Source organism: Orycteropus afer, unplaced genomic scaffold (assembly GCF_000298275.1).
Source record: "Orycteropus afer afer isolate SDZICR_OR568_19922 unplaced genomic scaffold, OryAfe1.0 scaffold00424, whole genome shotgun sequence".
NCBI lineage: Eukaryota > Metazoa > Chordata > Mammalia > Tubulidentata > Orycteropodidae > Orycteropus > Orycteropus afer.
Window position 1 is genome coordinate 469,401 of NW_006922011.1, and position 12,357 is coordinate 481,757.

General features: G+C 42.1%; 1 pseudogene; it reads right to left on the reverse strand.

Moving 5' to 3' along the window:
- LOC103208319 overlaps nucleotides 1-1,841 on the reverse strand; it is a 7,194-nt pseudogene extending 5,353 nt beyond the window's left edge.
- Nucleotides 1,842-12,357: the final 10,516 nt, after the last annotated feature.

Sequence of the window (12,357 nt, forward strand, 5' to 3'; positions counted from 1 at the left end):
AAAAAAAAAATTTCAACCAGGAACAGGGAAAAGAAAAAATACTGAAAACTAGGACCTGGGAGGGGAAGATTAAGAATAATAGTAAACAGGACAAAAATATTAATAATAATAGTTGTTTTAAAACAGACAAATATAAGCAAACTAATCACCACAAAAAGAAAGCAAGAAAGAAAAAAATAAGAATAAAAAAACAGCGCGAAAAAAAAAATCGGTGGAAGACAGGGCAGGACACCCAGGCTCCGTCTGAGCACACAGACTGTGATGGAGTTCCTGTGGGCCCAGAAGGTAGGTTGGAGTGGGAGATGTCCACACCTCCGTTCACCAAGCAGGTGTAGGGTATAAGAGTAACAAGAGGAATGTGGTACCTTTTCAGTCTTGCAGGTCCGGAAGGTCATTGGGGTTGCTGGAAGGCAGAACGTGTTCTTAAGACCCAGGAATCTGCAAGAGCGCTGTCTCTTTAAATATCCAAAATAGTCAAGCCGCTTTTAGACCTTCAAAATGGGAGCGCCCTCCAGACCAGTAAAAGTCCACAGCTTGGCCCGCCTTTCTCTTCACCTTCTTAGGTCCTACCACCACTCGGGAATCTCCAAGCTGTCTGTGCCATCAGGATCGCTGATATGATATGGCAGCGATCCTGATGGCACAGACAGCTTGGAGATTCCCGAGTGGTGGTAGGACCTAAGAAGGCTGCAGAATTCTTTGCCAGGTATTTTAGGAAATCATACAAATAGCCCAACAATAATGCAAAGCTCTTCTCATCAAGGGGTGTATTGGCCAACATTGTTCTGATTCTTACAAATAATCTCAGTAGGTATAAACCAAATTCAAACCAAACTCACTACCATCAAGTCAGATCTGACTTATAGTGATCCCTCCTTGTGTTTCCGAATCAGTATCACTATGGAAGTAGATTGCCCAATCTTCCTTTTGAGGAGTGTCTGGTGGGTTTGAACTGCTAAACTTCTGGTTAGTAGTCAAATGCCTTAGGCACTATGCCACAAGAACTCCCCTTAGTAGGTGTAGCACTCTTTAAACCTGGGACATGGGTGCATCATGGTAAGCCATGAGGATTTCAGCATCCTGTTGTTGTTACGTGCTGTCAAGTCGGACCCGACTCATAGCGACCCTTCCTTGGGTTTCTGAGGCGGTATCACTACAGAAGTAGATTGCCCAACCTTCTTTCCGAGGAGTGGCTGGTGGGTTTGAACCGCCAGGCTTTCTGGTTAGCAATCAAGTGCCATACTAGGACCTCTCAAATTTGTAGAACAGCTGAGTGCCCAACATCACATTGAAATATTCTTTTATTCCTTCATTAACCACATATTCCGTATTGTGCATGTTTCCTTGAAATCTCTTGCAATTTGAGTGCTCTTCCAGAGTGTCATCTACATTTTCTTAGCAGGGAGCTGAAGCAGCTGCTTCTGCCTTGAGAGGTAAGTCCCAGTCCTCACAAGTCATGGTTTTAATTCTTCAGGAATCTTTATCTTCCACCCTATTCTTAAATGCCTCCTCACTTTCAATAGTAGGATCTGGCCAGGTCTTTTCCTTGTGAAGTGGCTGAGGTGCTTCAATGGTACTGCCACTGTCTCCATTTCCAGGTGTCATCTGTTTGTTCTTTCTTGTCTTCCTCAAGAATCCTGAAGAGGGGATTCTCTGCAGAGCAACAATCCCATATGCCTGGAAGAGCTGGCTCCAGATTCCTCTGCTGAGGGCCAGCTGTCTTCTTTCTGGAGGAGGCCCCTCTCACTTCTCTACATGTTGCTTCTAGTTGGCTTTTTGAAGTTGTCTTCTTCTGCAGGGTGTTGTTCACAAGTTTGAGAACACTGCTTTCTGAAACTCATTCCATCATGTCTTAATTCCAACCAATAATCTTTTTTCTTCCCCTTCCAAGATCTCCTAGTGCTTTCTCAGATGGAATCTTACAGATTTTCAGGGATGGTTTGCAAGGATGAAGTGGGTATTCAAGATTCTCTAATGAGGGCTGGTTGTGCAAACAGGATCAGATATCCTGATCCTTACCATATGAAAAGTTAGCTTTTCTGATGGTGACCTGAAATGAGAATCCAGCTCTTCCCAGCAGCAGACATGTGATCACTGGCATTCCTGCATCTTCCATAGTCCCTGAGCCTCCAGTTTTATTTGTAAAATAGGAAAATAATAATTTTTCTACCTACCACACAAGGATTTTTGTAGCAATTAAAATGGATAATATATGTTAAATGCTTTATAGAATGCTATACAAAATTAGGAGCTCTGGTAGCATAGTGCCTAAGGCACTTGACTGCTAACCAGAAGGCTGGTGGTTCAAACCCACCAGCCACTCCTCGGAAGGAAAGTTGGGCAATACTACTTCTGTAGTGATACTGCCTCGGAAACCCAAGGAGGGGTCACTATGAGTGGGGGCCGACTCAATGGCACGTAACAACAACAACATGCAAATGAGGAGCTCTGGTAGTGCAGAGGAGCTCTGGTAGCATAGTGCCTAAGGAACCTGACTGCTAACCAGAAGTCTGGCGGTTCAAACCCACCAGCCACTCCTCAGAGGGAAGGTTGAGCAATCTACTTCTGTAGTGACACCGCCTCAGAAATGCAAGCAGGGGTCACTATGAGTTGGGTCTGACTCGACAGCACATAACAACAACAACATGCAAATTTAAGTTGTTTTTATTATTATCATTGTTATTATTGTAATGCCATTATTATAAATAATACTAGTTTTTGCTATTTCTCATAAATGATTCAGAAAAAAAGAAATTGTCTCATCCAAGGAAAACTAGTTATTACAAAGCCAGTTCTTTTCTTATACTGAAGAAAAGATAAAGTTAATAAACAATGTTTAAATATAGAGGACTAGCCGGAGAATTAAAATGCAACTTCTAGTCTAAGTATTATCACTGACAATTTCTTGGACAAATCACCCTAATTTATTTATCTTCATTGTTTTATCTCTAAATTAATTGCTACCTCACTTGATTATTATTAAGGACAAATACAGAAAACAATGGGAAACCTGTCAAATCCTTTAAAAATAAGATTACTAACAGGATTTCAAATTCTTATGAACTCCAGACTTTCTGGAGTGGAGCTGCAGAGACTGGATTAACCCTTCAAACTATTGCCCTGGGATAATCTTTAAACCTTAAACCAAAAATGTCCCAAGTTTAGCAATAGTTTAGCTTAACTTTTTAAAAATATCTGCCTTGAGTATCATGCTCTTTTTTCTTTTTTAAATTTTATTGTGATTTGAGTGAAAGTTTACACAGCACATTCATCTTCCATACAGCAGTTCATGTACACTTTGTCTCATGACATTGACTGTAATCTCCCATAATGCAACAGCTCTCCTCCCACTTCCTCCCCATAGCCACCTCTTCCCTGTGTCCTTCCCTCCCATGCACTCCTGCCCCCTGAGCTATCTCCCTGTGCATACACAGCCCTTCAATTTTCCCATGATTGATCTCTCCAAGGAGTGTATGTACCTAATGTAAATGTTCAGCTCCTATGCCTGTCTTTTGTTTGGCTGGAAGCCATGGGAGTGGTTTCAATTCCAGACCTGAAGGGCAGCTAGGAGCTATAGTCTCAGGGATTTCACCAGGTCACCAGGCTCCATCAGACCAGCAAACCTGCCCCCCCTTTTTTCTTTTCAATGATTTTGAGTTTTGTTCCACATTGTTCTCCCACTCTATCCAGGATCTCCTATATAGATTCCCCCCCTGAGTGGTTAACAGTGACAGCTGGGTACCATCTAGTCTTCTGGTCTTATAGGCTGAGGATCCCAGAGTATCATGCTCTTTTAAGTACCATTTTTATGGGATTAATTGAAAACAGCAACACAAAAGATTAGGTAGGAACCATAGGGAGGATTGAGTTTATCTTAACTGGGAGGAACAACTCAGAAAAGGAGGGTAAGAATGGCTGCACAACTCAAAGAATATAATCAGTGTCACTGAGTAGTACATGTAGAAACTATTGAATTGGTGTATGTTTTGCTGTATACAATCTCAACAAGAACAATAAAATAACTTCTTTTTAAAAAAATAGCTACTATATTCAAAAGAGTTATTTGTTCCTCCTTTCTTTAAGTATACAATTGTGGGCAATCATCTCACCTAGGTTATGTTCCTTGTTTTATGAGCAAGACTACTACAGACATAATCAGCAGAGGTTTGTAAGTGTGGTGTAGTTAAGCAAGGATATCTTTGAGGAACTTGAAGGACCTTAGCTTCACTCTTTAATTAGGACATGGCTAACATATCGTACTGTTATATTAAACCAAAAAACCACATTCACTGCCATTCAGTCATTTCCGACCCATAGCGGCCCCCATTGGGTTTCTGAGGCTATAAATCTTTACAGAAGTAGATCGCCCCATCTTCCTTCCATGGAGTGGCTGCATTAAGAAGGTATAAGCCATATGCATGTAAAATGCAGAATCTAGGGTGACCCATTATCTCAGTGTGCAGAATAAGAGAAACACAAAATAAGTCTGTCTGAATCTCACAGGTTCTTGAAACTTCCTTGTTAGACCCAAGAAATTTTCCTTTAAAGAGAAACTTAGAAATGCTGTGCTGGCAGAAATGAGAAAGAAGGAACAGAATAGCCTCTCCTTTATTAAAACATTATGCCTAATCTGGAAATCATTACGTCATTTTGAACTATCAAGCTAACAGAAAGAAGCTGAATTTTACATCTCACTATAAGCAATAGTGTCGCCAGAAAAATTAATCTTGTTCCACTGCACACAGAAGTCTAATAAATTTCTTGAACCCTTACCAACTCCAGCTTATGATAAGTACTCAGAATCTATTCCTCCGTCATACAGGAAACTACCTTTCTTAGAACTGTACCTTTGAGCTATAAGCCAGGATCTGGGGCCTGAGTTACAGGTTAGGGCTTTTATATAGACTCAATCCTCTCCCCAGAGAGTCTGGGCCAATATCATCATCAGGAAATTGCTCTTCTTCTTTTTTTTGAAACGAGACATAACTAGTCCCTCCCAGTGAGAGTGGGCTTTGATCTCTGTATCAGTCAAGGTCCAATCAGAAGCAGAAACCACACAATAAACTGGCAAAATTTAAAATGATGAAGTATTAAACAATCATAGTAGAGTGACTATAAAGATAGGATGAGAGCTCTACAGGGTCCTGTGAAACTGGAAGAACATAAAGAAGGACAAATTTGGATGTAAGGTTCAGAGCTCATTGAAGATGGTGTGATTTAAGACAGCCCACTCAATTGCAGAGAAGTTCTTACCTAGGTTGCCCAGGCTAGAAATGGCTCATAATTGTCAGGCAAGAAGAAACAATCCTTTGGGGTGCAGGTGAGTGAAAGCTGGTACGCAGGCTGGGCTTGCAGAAGGAGACAGATACAGCAAAGAGTCTGGGTGCAGAGCAAGCCAAGGTGGTGCTGCAGACATGAAGCCTGGAACCCATGTCATCCACATCAGGACAGCCACAGAAACACAGGGCACTGGTAAGCTAAAGCTGATTGGTGGGTGTGCAGAAGGAGTCAGGTACCACCATGAGTACTGCTCGGACCAGCAGCCAGAGAGGCCTCCCTGTGCAGGAACCTAGTGTATTTCTGCATGTGGGTTGGTCCCAAGTTGCTCTGGGACATTGCATAGGATGAAAGATGAGCATCCAGTTCTTTAGACTGCCAGTCCCATGGGGGCCCCAGGAGGCATAAACAGAGTAGAAACGTGGGATGAAGCATAGACTCGTGCTGTCTGGGATTCCAATTACACTGCTGCTACTGTCCAAGTCTAGAGCTGAAGGAAGCATGCAGCAAAAGCCACTCTAAGGCACTTCCAAAAAAAAAAAAAAAAAACCCAAACCTACTACCATCAAGCAATTCTGACTCATAGCAACCTGTAGGAAAGAAAGACCAGCCACTCCTCAGAAGGAAGTTTGGACAATCTACTTCCATAGTGATACTGCCTCAGAGGGAGCTCTGGTAGCATAGTGGCTAAAGCACTTGACTGCTAACCAGAAGGCTGGCGGTTCAAACCCACCAGCCACTCCTCGGAAGGAAGGTTGGGCAATCCTACTTCCGTAGTGATACTGCCTCGGAAACCCAAGGAGGGGTCGCTATGAGTCGGGGCCGACTCGACGGCACATAACAACAACAACAACAACTGCCTCAGAAACCTGAAGAGGGGTCGCTATGAGTCAGATCCAACTCAAGGGCAATGAGAGTTTTACAGGCATTTAAAGCACCAGAGAAATATGCATAAGCCAAGCAGTGGAAAAGGATGCATGCTCTCCAGGAGTTTGGCTGGCAAACCATTAAAACCATGAAGGAAAATCTCTTCCTCCTTCAGTGTCTCTCTCTAGCACCCCTTACTGACAGAACTTAACATTGTGTCAGCTGGCAAATAATAAAATATTTAAAGGACCCAGACCTATTTAAACAGATCAGTCCCACACACACAATGGACTACTACTCAGCTGTAAATAGAAATGAAGTCCTGACACATGCTACAACCTAGATGAATCTTGAAAATATTATGTTGAATGAAATAAGTCAGTCCCAAAAGGACAAATATTATATGCTCTTCTTTATATGGAATAACAAAAATAGGAAAATGTATAGAGACCAATGTTTATTAGTGGTTGTCCAGGGCAGAAGGTACAGGGAAGGGGTGTCATTGCTTAGAAAGCAGTTTCTTTTATGGTGATGGGAAATTTGGCAACAATTATGGGTGATGGTTGCACATGATTAATGTAATTGAAGCACTGAACTGTACACCTGAAAAATGTTGAATTAGCAAATGTTGTGTTATATTTTCACAACAATTAAAAAAAAGAATAGATCAATCAACAAATAGCCAATCTGGAGCTGAGAGGCAATAAATTGATAACTAGTATATTGTTCCTCTGGCTGGAGCTACAGGACATAACCACACTTCCCCAATTAACTGCTCTGGTGACCTGAAATGAGATGCTGATGGTGACCTGAAATGAGAATCCAGCTCATTTATAGTTTGACATCTTAGAAATCTCTCCAGTATTGAAGGCAGCTCATAATTATGATTCAGGGAAGCCTTGTGTAAGCAAATACAATTTTCATAGCTCTTTAAAGAAACTTGATAAGATCAGTCAAAAGTTGAATTAAAGACTATAAAGGGAACTCAGAAAATTTTAGGGTGATGGAATGATATTACAGTGGTATATGCATGACTCTGGTTTTTTTCAAAACCTGTGAAACTGTATATTACAAAGAGTTTGCACTCCATTATGACCTAAAGGTTGGCAGTTCACACCTACCTGATGGCACCACAGGACAAAGGCCTGGAAATCTGCTCTGTAAAGATTTAAAAAAGAAAAAAAGATGTTGCCATAGCATTTATTTCAACTCATGGCAACCCATGTGTTACAGAATAGAACTGTTCCATAGGGTTTTCTTTACAAAGCAGAACACCAGGGCTTTCTAATACAGCTCCACTGGGCACTGTTTAAACCACCACCATTTACATTAGTGGTGAAACACAAATTATTTGTGTCACCCAGAGACCCATAAAGATTATAGCCTTGTGAAGTAGTCCGACTCTTTAACACATGGGGTTACCGTGAGTAGAATCAACTCGACAGAAACTGATTTGGTCTGAATGTGGACTTCTTGAAATTCTCAAGGTCATACAAAACAAGGACAAACTTAGAAACTGTCATAGATGAGAGAAGACTAAAGACACATGTTGAATAAATGTAATGTGATACCTGGATGGGATCCTGAAAAAAAGACATTAGCAGAAAAACAGATGAATTACAAATAAGGTCTGGAGTTCAATTAATAGTAACATGTCAATATTAATCTCTTGGTGGCACAATAGTTAAGCACTCAGCTGCTAACCGAAAAGTTGGTGGTTGGAACCCACTAAGTCTCTCCTTGAGAGAAAGGCCTACAACCTAGGAAACCCTATGGGGAAATTCTACTCTATCACATGGAGTCTCTATGAGTCACAAACTGTCTCAATGGCACCTAACAATGTTGTAGGGAAACAAAGTCCTTACTTCGTGTTGCGAAGTGCCAATGATCACAACAGGCTGAAGAGAGAAAGCAAAAGGTTTGTTGAGTATCGATACCCAAGGAGACAGTGAGAATCATTTCTCAAAAATGTCTGCCTCCCTGAGCTGGAGAATGGTTAGGGCTTTTAAAGGGAATTGGACTGAGAGGGGGATAGGTTTCAGGAATGCTAATTTTATGCTAGGGGGATGGCATGAGAGTGGGTGTCTCCAGGCCTCTCCTTCAGCAGGAATGTCTCCATATTCTCCTTATCTTGGTTGCCCCAGGGCTCAGTGTGTCCTTTCTCAGGGTCACCTTGTGACTGGGCTATGGCTCTTAACTACAATTTAATCTTGGCTGTTAATTTGCAAAGGCAGGTTTCAGTGAGGGATTCCTTTAACCTTTTATTTCAGCCTTCCTCAACAACAGTTTTGACCACTGGGCCATGGTTATATAAGACGTTTAAATTAGGAAAAACTGGTGAAGTGTACATCGGAACTCTGTCCCATCTCTGTAATTTTTCTGTAAATCTAAAATTATTCCAAAATAAAGTTATTTAAGTGAAAAAAAAAAAACTGTTGGATTACAGAAGCAAACTTTTGAAATATTACATTGTTACATACTATACGGATTGAAGTTCCCCAAAAAGATATGTTGAAGTCCTAACTCCTGCACAGTGAGTATGACTTTGTTTGGAGAAATAGGGTTTTGCTTCACAAATGTTATCAGTTAAAGAAATCATACTTGAATAGAGTGGATCCTAATCCTAATCCCCTCTGAGTGACATTTTATAAAAGAGAAGAACAGACACAGAAAGAGAGTCACACTCAGAAGAAAGGCTGCATTTGAGAAACTCTCTATGAGACAATGAATGTAAAAAAATGCTCAGAACTACAGAATCTGAAAAAGATCTCAGGATCTTCCCCTAGAGGTCAGAGGGAGAGAGAAAAGCCCTGCCAAGACCCTGAATTTGGACTTTTAGCCACCATAACTGTGAAAAAATAAATTTCTGATCTTTATAAAGTTATCCATTCTGTGGTATTTTGTTATGGCAGCCCTAGAAAACTAAGACACATACACTAGTCTTACTTGCCCTTTCATGGTGTACAACACTAATGCAATGCACTGCTGTCGAGTCGACCCCGACTCATAGCGACCCCTCCTTGGGTTTCAGAGGCAGTATCACTACAGAAGTAGATTGCCCAACCTTCCTTCCAAGGAGTGGCTGGTGGATTTGAACCACCAGCCTTCTGGTTAGCCGTCAAGTGCCTTAGGTACTATGCCACCAGAGGACCAAATTTGGTTGCTGGGGTCCAATAGACATGGGTTTGAATCTTTGTCATTTAGCCAGGTGAGCTTGGACAAATAACTTAGTCTAGCTCAACTTCAATATCTTCATTGGTAAACACAGAGATAATGTATCTTTTACTTATTTTTCATTCATTTAAAAAGAGTTATTGAGCTTTTCTATGTGCCTATATTGTACCGGTCACTAGATGCAATCTAGCGTCAGAACTCACCTAACTTCAAGAGGTGAGATGAGAATCACCAGGGTCAGTACAAAGCTGGTTCCTATGCGGTAGAGGTCAGACATACTTCCACACTTCAACTTTTTCACCATTTCTGACACAAGCCCTCCCCATCATGACACTCTCTACTTCTCTAATGGGTTCAATAAGTCATTGCAGTGCCACATAACAAGAAAATGAACGTACTGCCGTTGAGTTGGATCCAACTCATAACGACATCTCCTTGGGTTTCCGAGGCCATATCACTAATGGAAATAGGTTGCCCAACCTTCCTTCTGAGGAGTGGCTGGTGGGTATGAACTGCCAGGCTTCTGGTTACCAGTCAAATGCCTTAGGCACTATACCACCAGAGTTCCAGCAATGCCACATAGAGCTCACAAATAGGAAGTTTATTAGGGAAATAAAAGGCCACAACTCAGGATCAGGATCAGGATCAACTTTGCAATCAGAACAACTTCTAACCAGGACAGCTCTCAGCCCCTCAGCTGTGCTGGCTAATGGCTTTTCTCTTTCCTCGTACTAGAGGCCCTCCTAAGCCTCTGCCATTGGGCCCTCCTGGGCCTCTGCCCTGCTCAGGCAAGTGTTACAACTCTTTTGGCCCCACCAACAAGTACCAGGAGGCCCCTCACTTTACCAGCAAACTTCCTGCCCAAGGGCATTCAGCTTCTGTGATCACAACCAGACTCTTGGTTGCCACTGCTTGTACTGCAGCTACCGTTTTTCACTGTCACCAGTGTTACAGCTCTTTTTTTTTTTTTTTTCAAATAGACATTTTTATTAAGCCTTGGACAGGACAAAACATCAGAACACACACAATACAGAAAGCTAAATGAAGTCCCCTGAGTCACAGCCAGGTTCATTATATGTGACTGAAAACAAAAGGGAATCATCCCAAAATCATTATTGGTGGCAGATCAATTTATCACTATTGCAAGCTGGACTACAGAAGCAGGGAAAGGGCCATGACTGGGATATGCACATAATTGAAGATTAAAAGGGGCTATAGGATTGGTTCTGCTGTGCATGGGGTCGGTATGAGTCGGAAAAGACTCGAAGGCACTTAACAACAACAACAACATAGGATTGGTTCTGGGCCTTGACTGCCCGGGTAGGTGGTGGTCTGGATATGATTCATGACCATGAGGCCTGAATGAGAACCACTAGGTAGCTTAATTTAAATTAGAAAAGGACATACTAGGGCAAGTTCCTGAGTTCTTTGTGTGAGCACAATCTACTTTCAACTGCACTCTTCCTGAGGGCAAACTGCCCCTCCCTAGGTTTGTCCTGGAATTTACCTATGCATGGGCACAATGTTGAAGGTCAGAAAGAACTCAACTGGCATTTTAGCTTACCTCAATGTTCAAAATGGAGTTAGGGCTCCCACTGTAGACCATAGCCTTCACAAACCCAAGTGCTTTTAGAATTTAAGCTCTAATGCAGTACAATAGGATGAAACATTGCCCAGTCCTGCGTGTATTATAGCTTAAATTCTGAGGCATTTGGGTTGTGGAAGGCCTTCACAGTCTGACTTCAGTCCACAGTGAGAACCCTTAATGCCATTTTGGGTCTTGACATAAATTCAGATGCCATTTGATCACCCTTAAACCAACATTGTGGCTATGGACAGACAAGTTCCAGGACAAACCTAGGGAGGGGCAGTTTGCCCTCAGAAAGAGTGTGGTTGAAAGTAGATTATGCACACCCAAACAACTAGGAAACTTGCCTGACTATGCCCTTATTTGTGCTCTGGCAGTGTAGTGTTCAAGGCACTTGACTGCTAACCAGAAGGCTGGTGGTTCAAACCCACCAGCCACTCCTTGGAAGGAAGGTTGAGCAATCTACTTCTGTAGTGATAGTACCTCCTTGGTAACCCAAGGAGGGATCACTGTGAATCTATGAGTCGGGTCGACTGGATGGCACGTTACAACAACAACATGCCTTTATCTAATTTAAATTAAGTTTGGTTTCCTAGTATTGTTTTGTAGCCACCTTGTGACTCTAACTCAGGCCGCATGGTCATATCAAAACCATCACCTAGCCAGGCAGTCAAGGCTCAGAACCAATCCTGCAACCCTTGTTAATCTTCAGTCATGTGTATATCCCGATCATGGTCCTTTCCCAGATTGTGTAGCTCTGCCTGTGACAGTGGTGAATCGATCTGACACCAATCATGATTTTGTGATGATTCTCTTTGTTTTCAATCATATATAATTAGCCCCATGGTTGTGACTCAGGAGTTCTGGTAGTGTAGTGCCTAAGGCACTTGACTCCTACTCAGAAGGCTGGTGGTTCAAACCCACCAGCCACTCCTTGGAAGGAAGATGGGGCAATCCACTTCTGTAGTGATACTGCCTCAGAAACCCAAGGAGTGGTCGCTATGAGTCGGGTCCGACTTGATGGCACATAACAACAACAACACCAATGGTTGTGACTCGGGGGACTCCATTAGCTTCCTGTACTGTGTATATTCTAATAGTTTCCCTCATCCTGCATGATTGTCTTTGTTTTGTTTGTGTCCTGTCTGAGGCTTAATAAAAGGATCTCTATAGAATGTGTTTGAATCTGGAGTTTTTTTCCCCTATTACATGTGCCATCCTCACAGTCATTTCCATGCTTGAACCCATTATTGCAACCACTTTCTCAATCCATCTCATGGAAGGTCTTCCCTTTTTCATTGACCCTTTCCTTCCTCAAGCATGATACCCTTCTCTAGGGACTGGTCCCTCCTGATAACGTGACCAAAATATGAGAGATAAAGTCTGGACATTCTCAATTCCAAGGAACATTCTGGCTGTACTTCTTCCAAGACAGATTTGTTTCTTCTTCT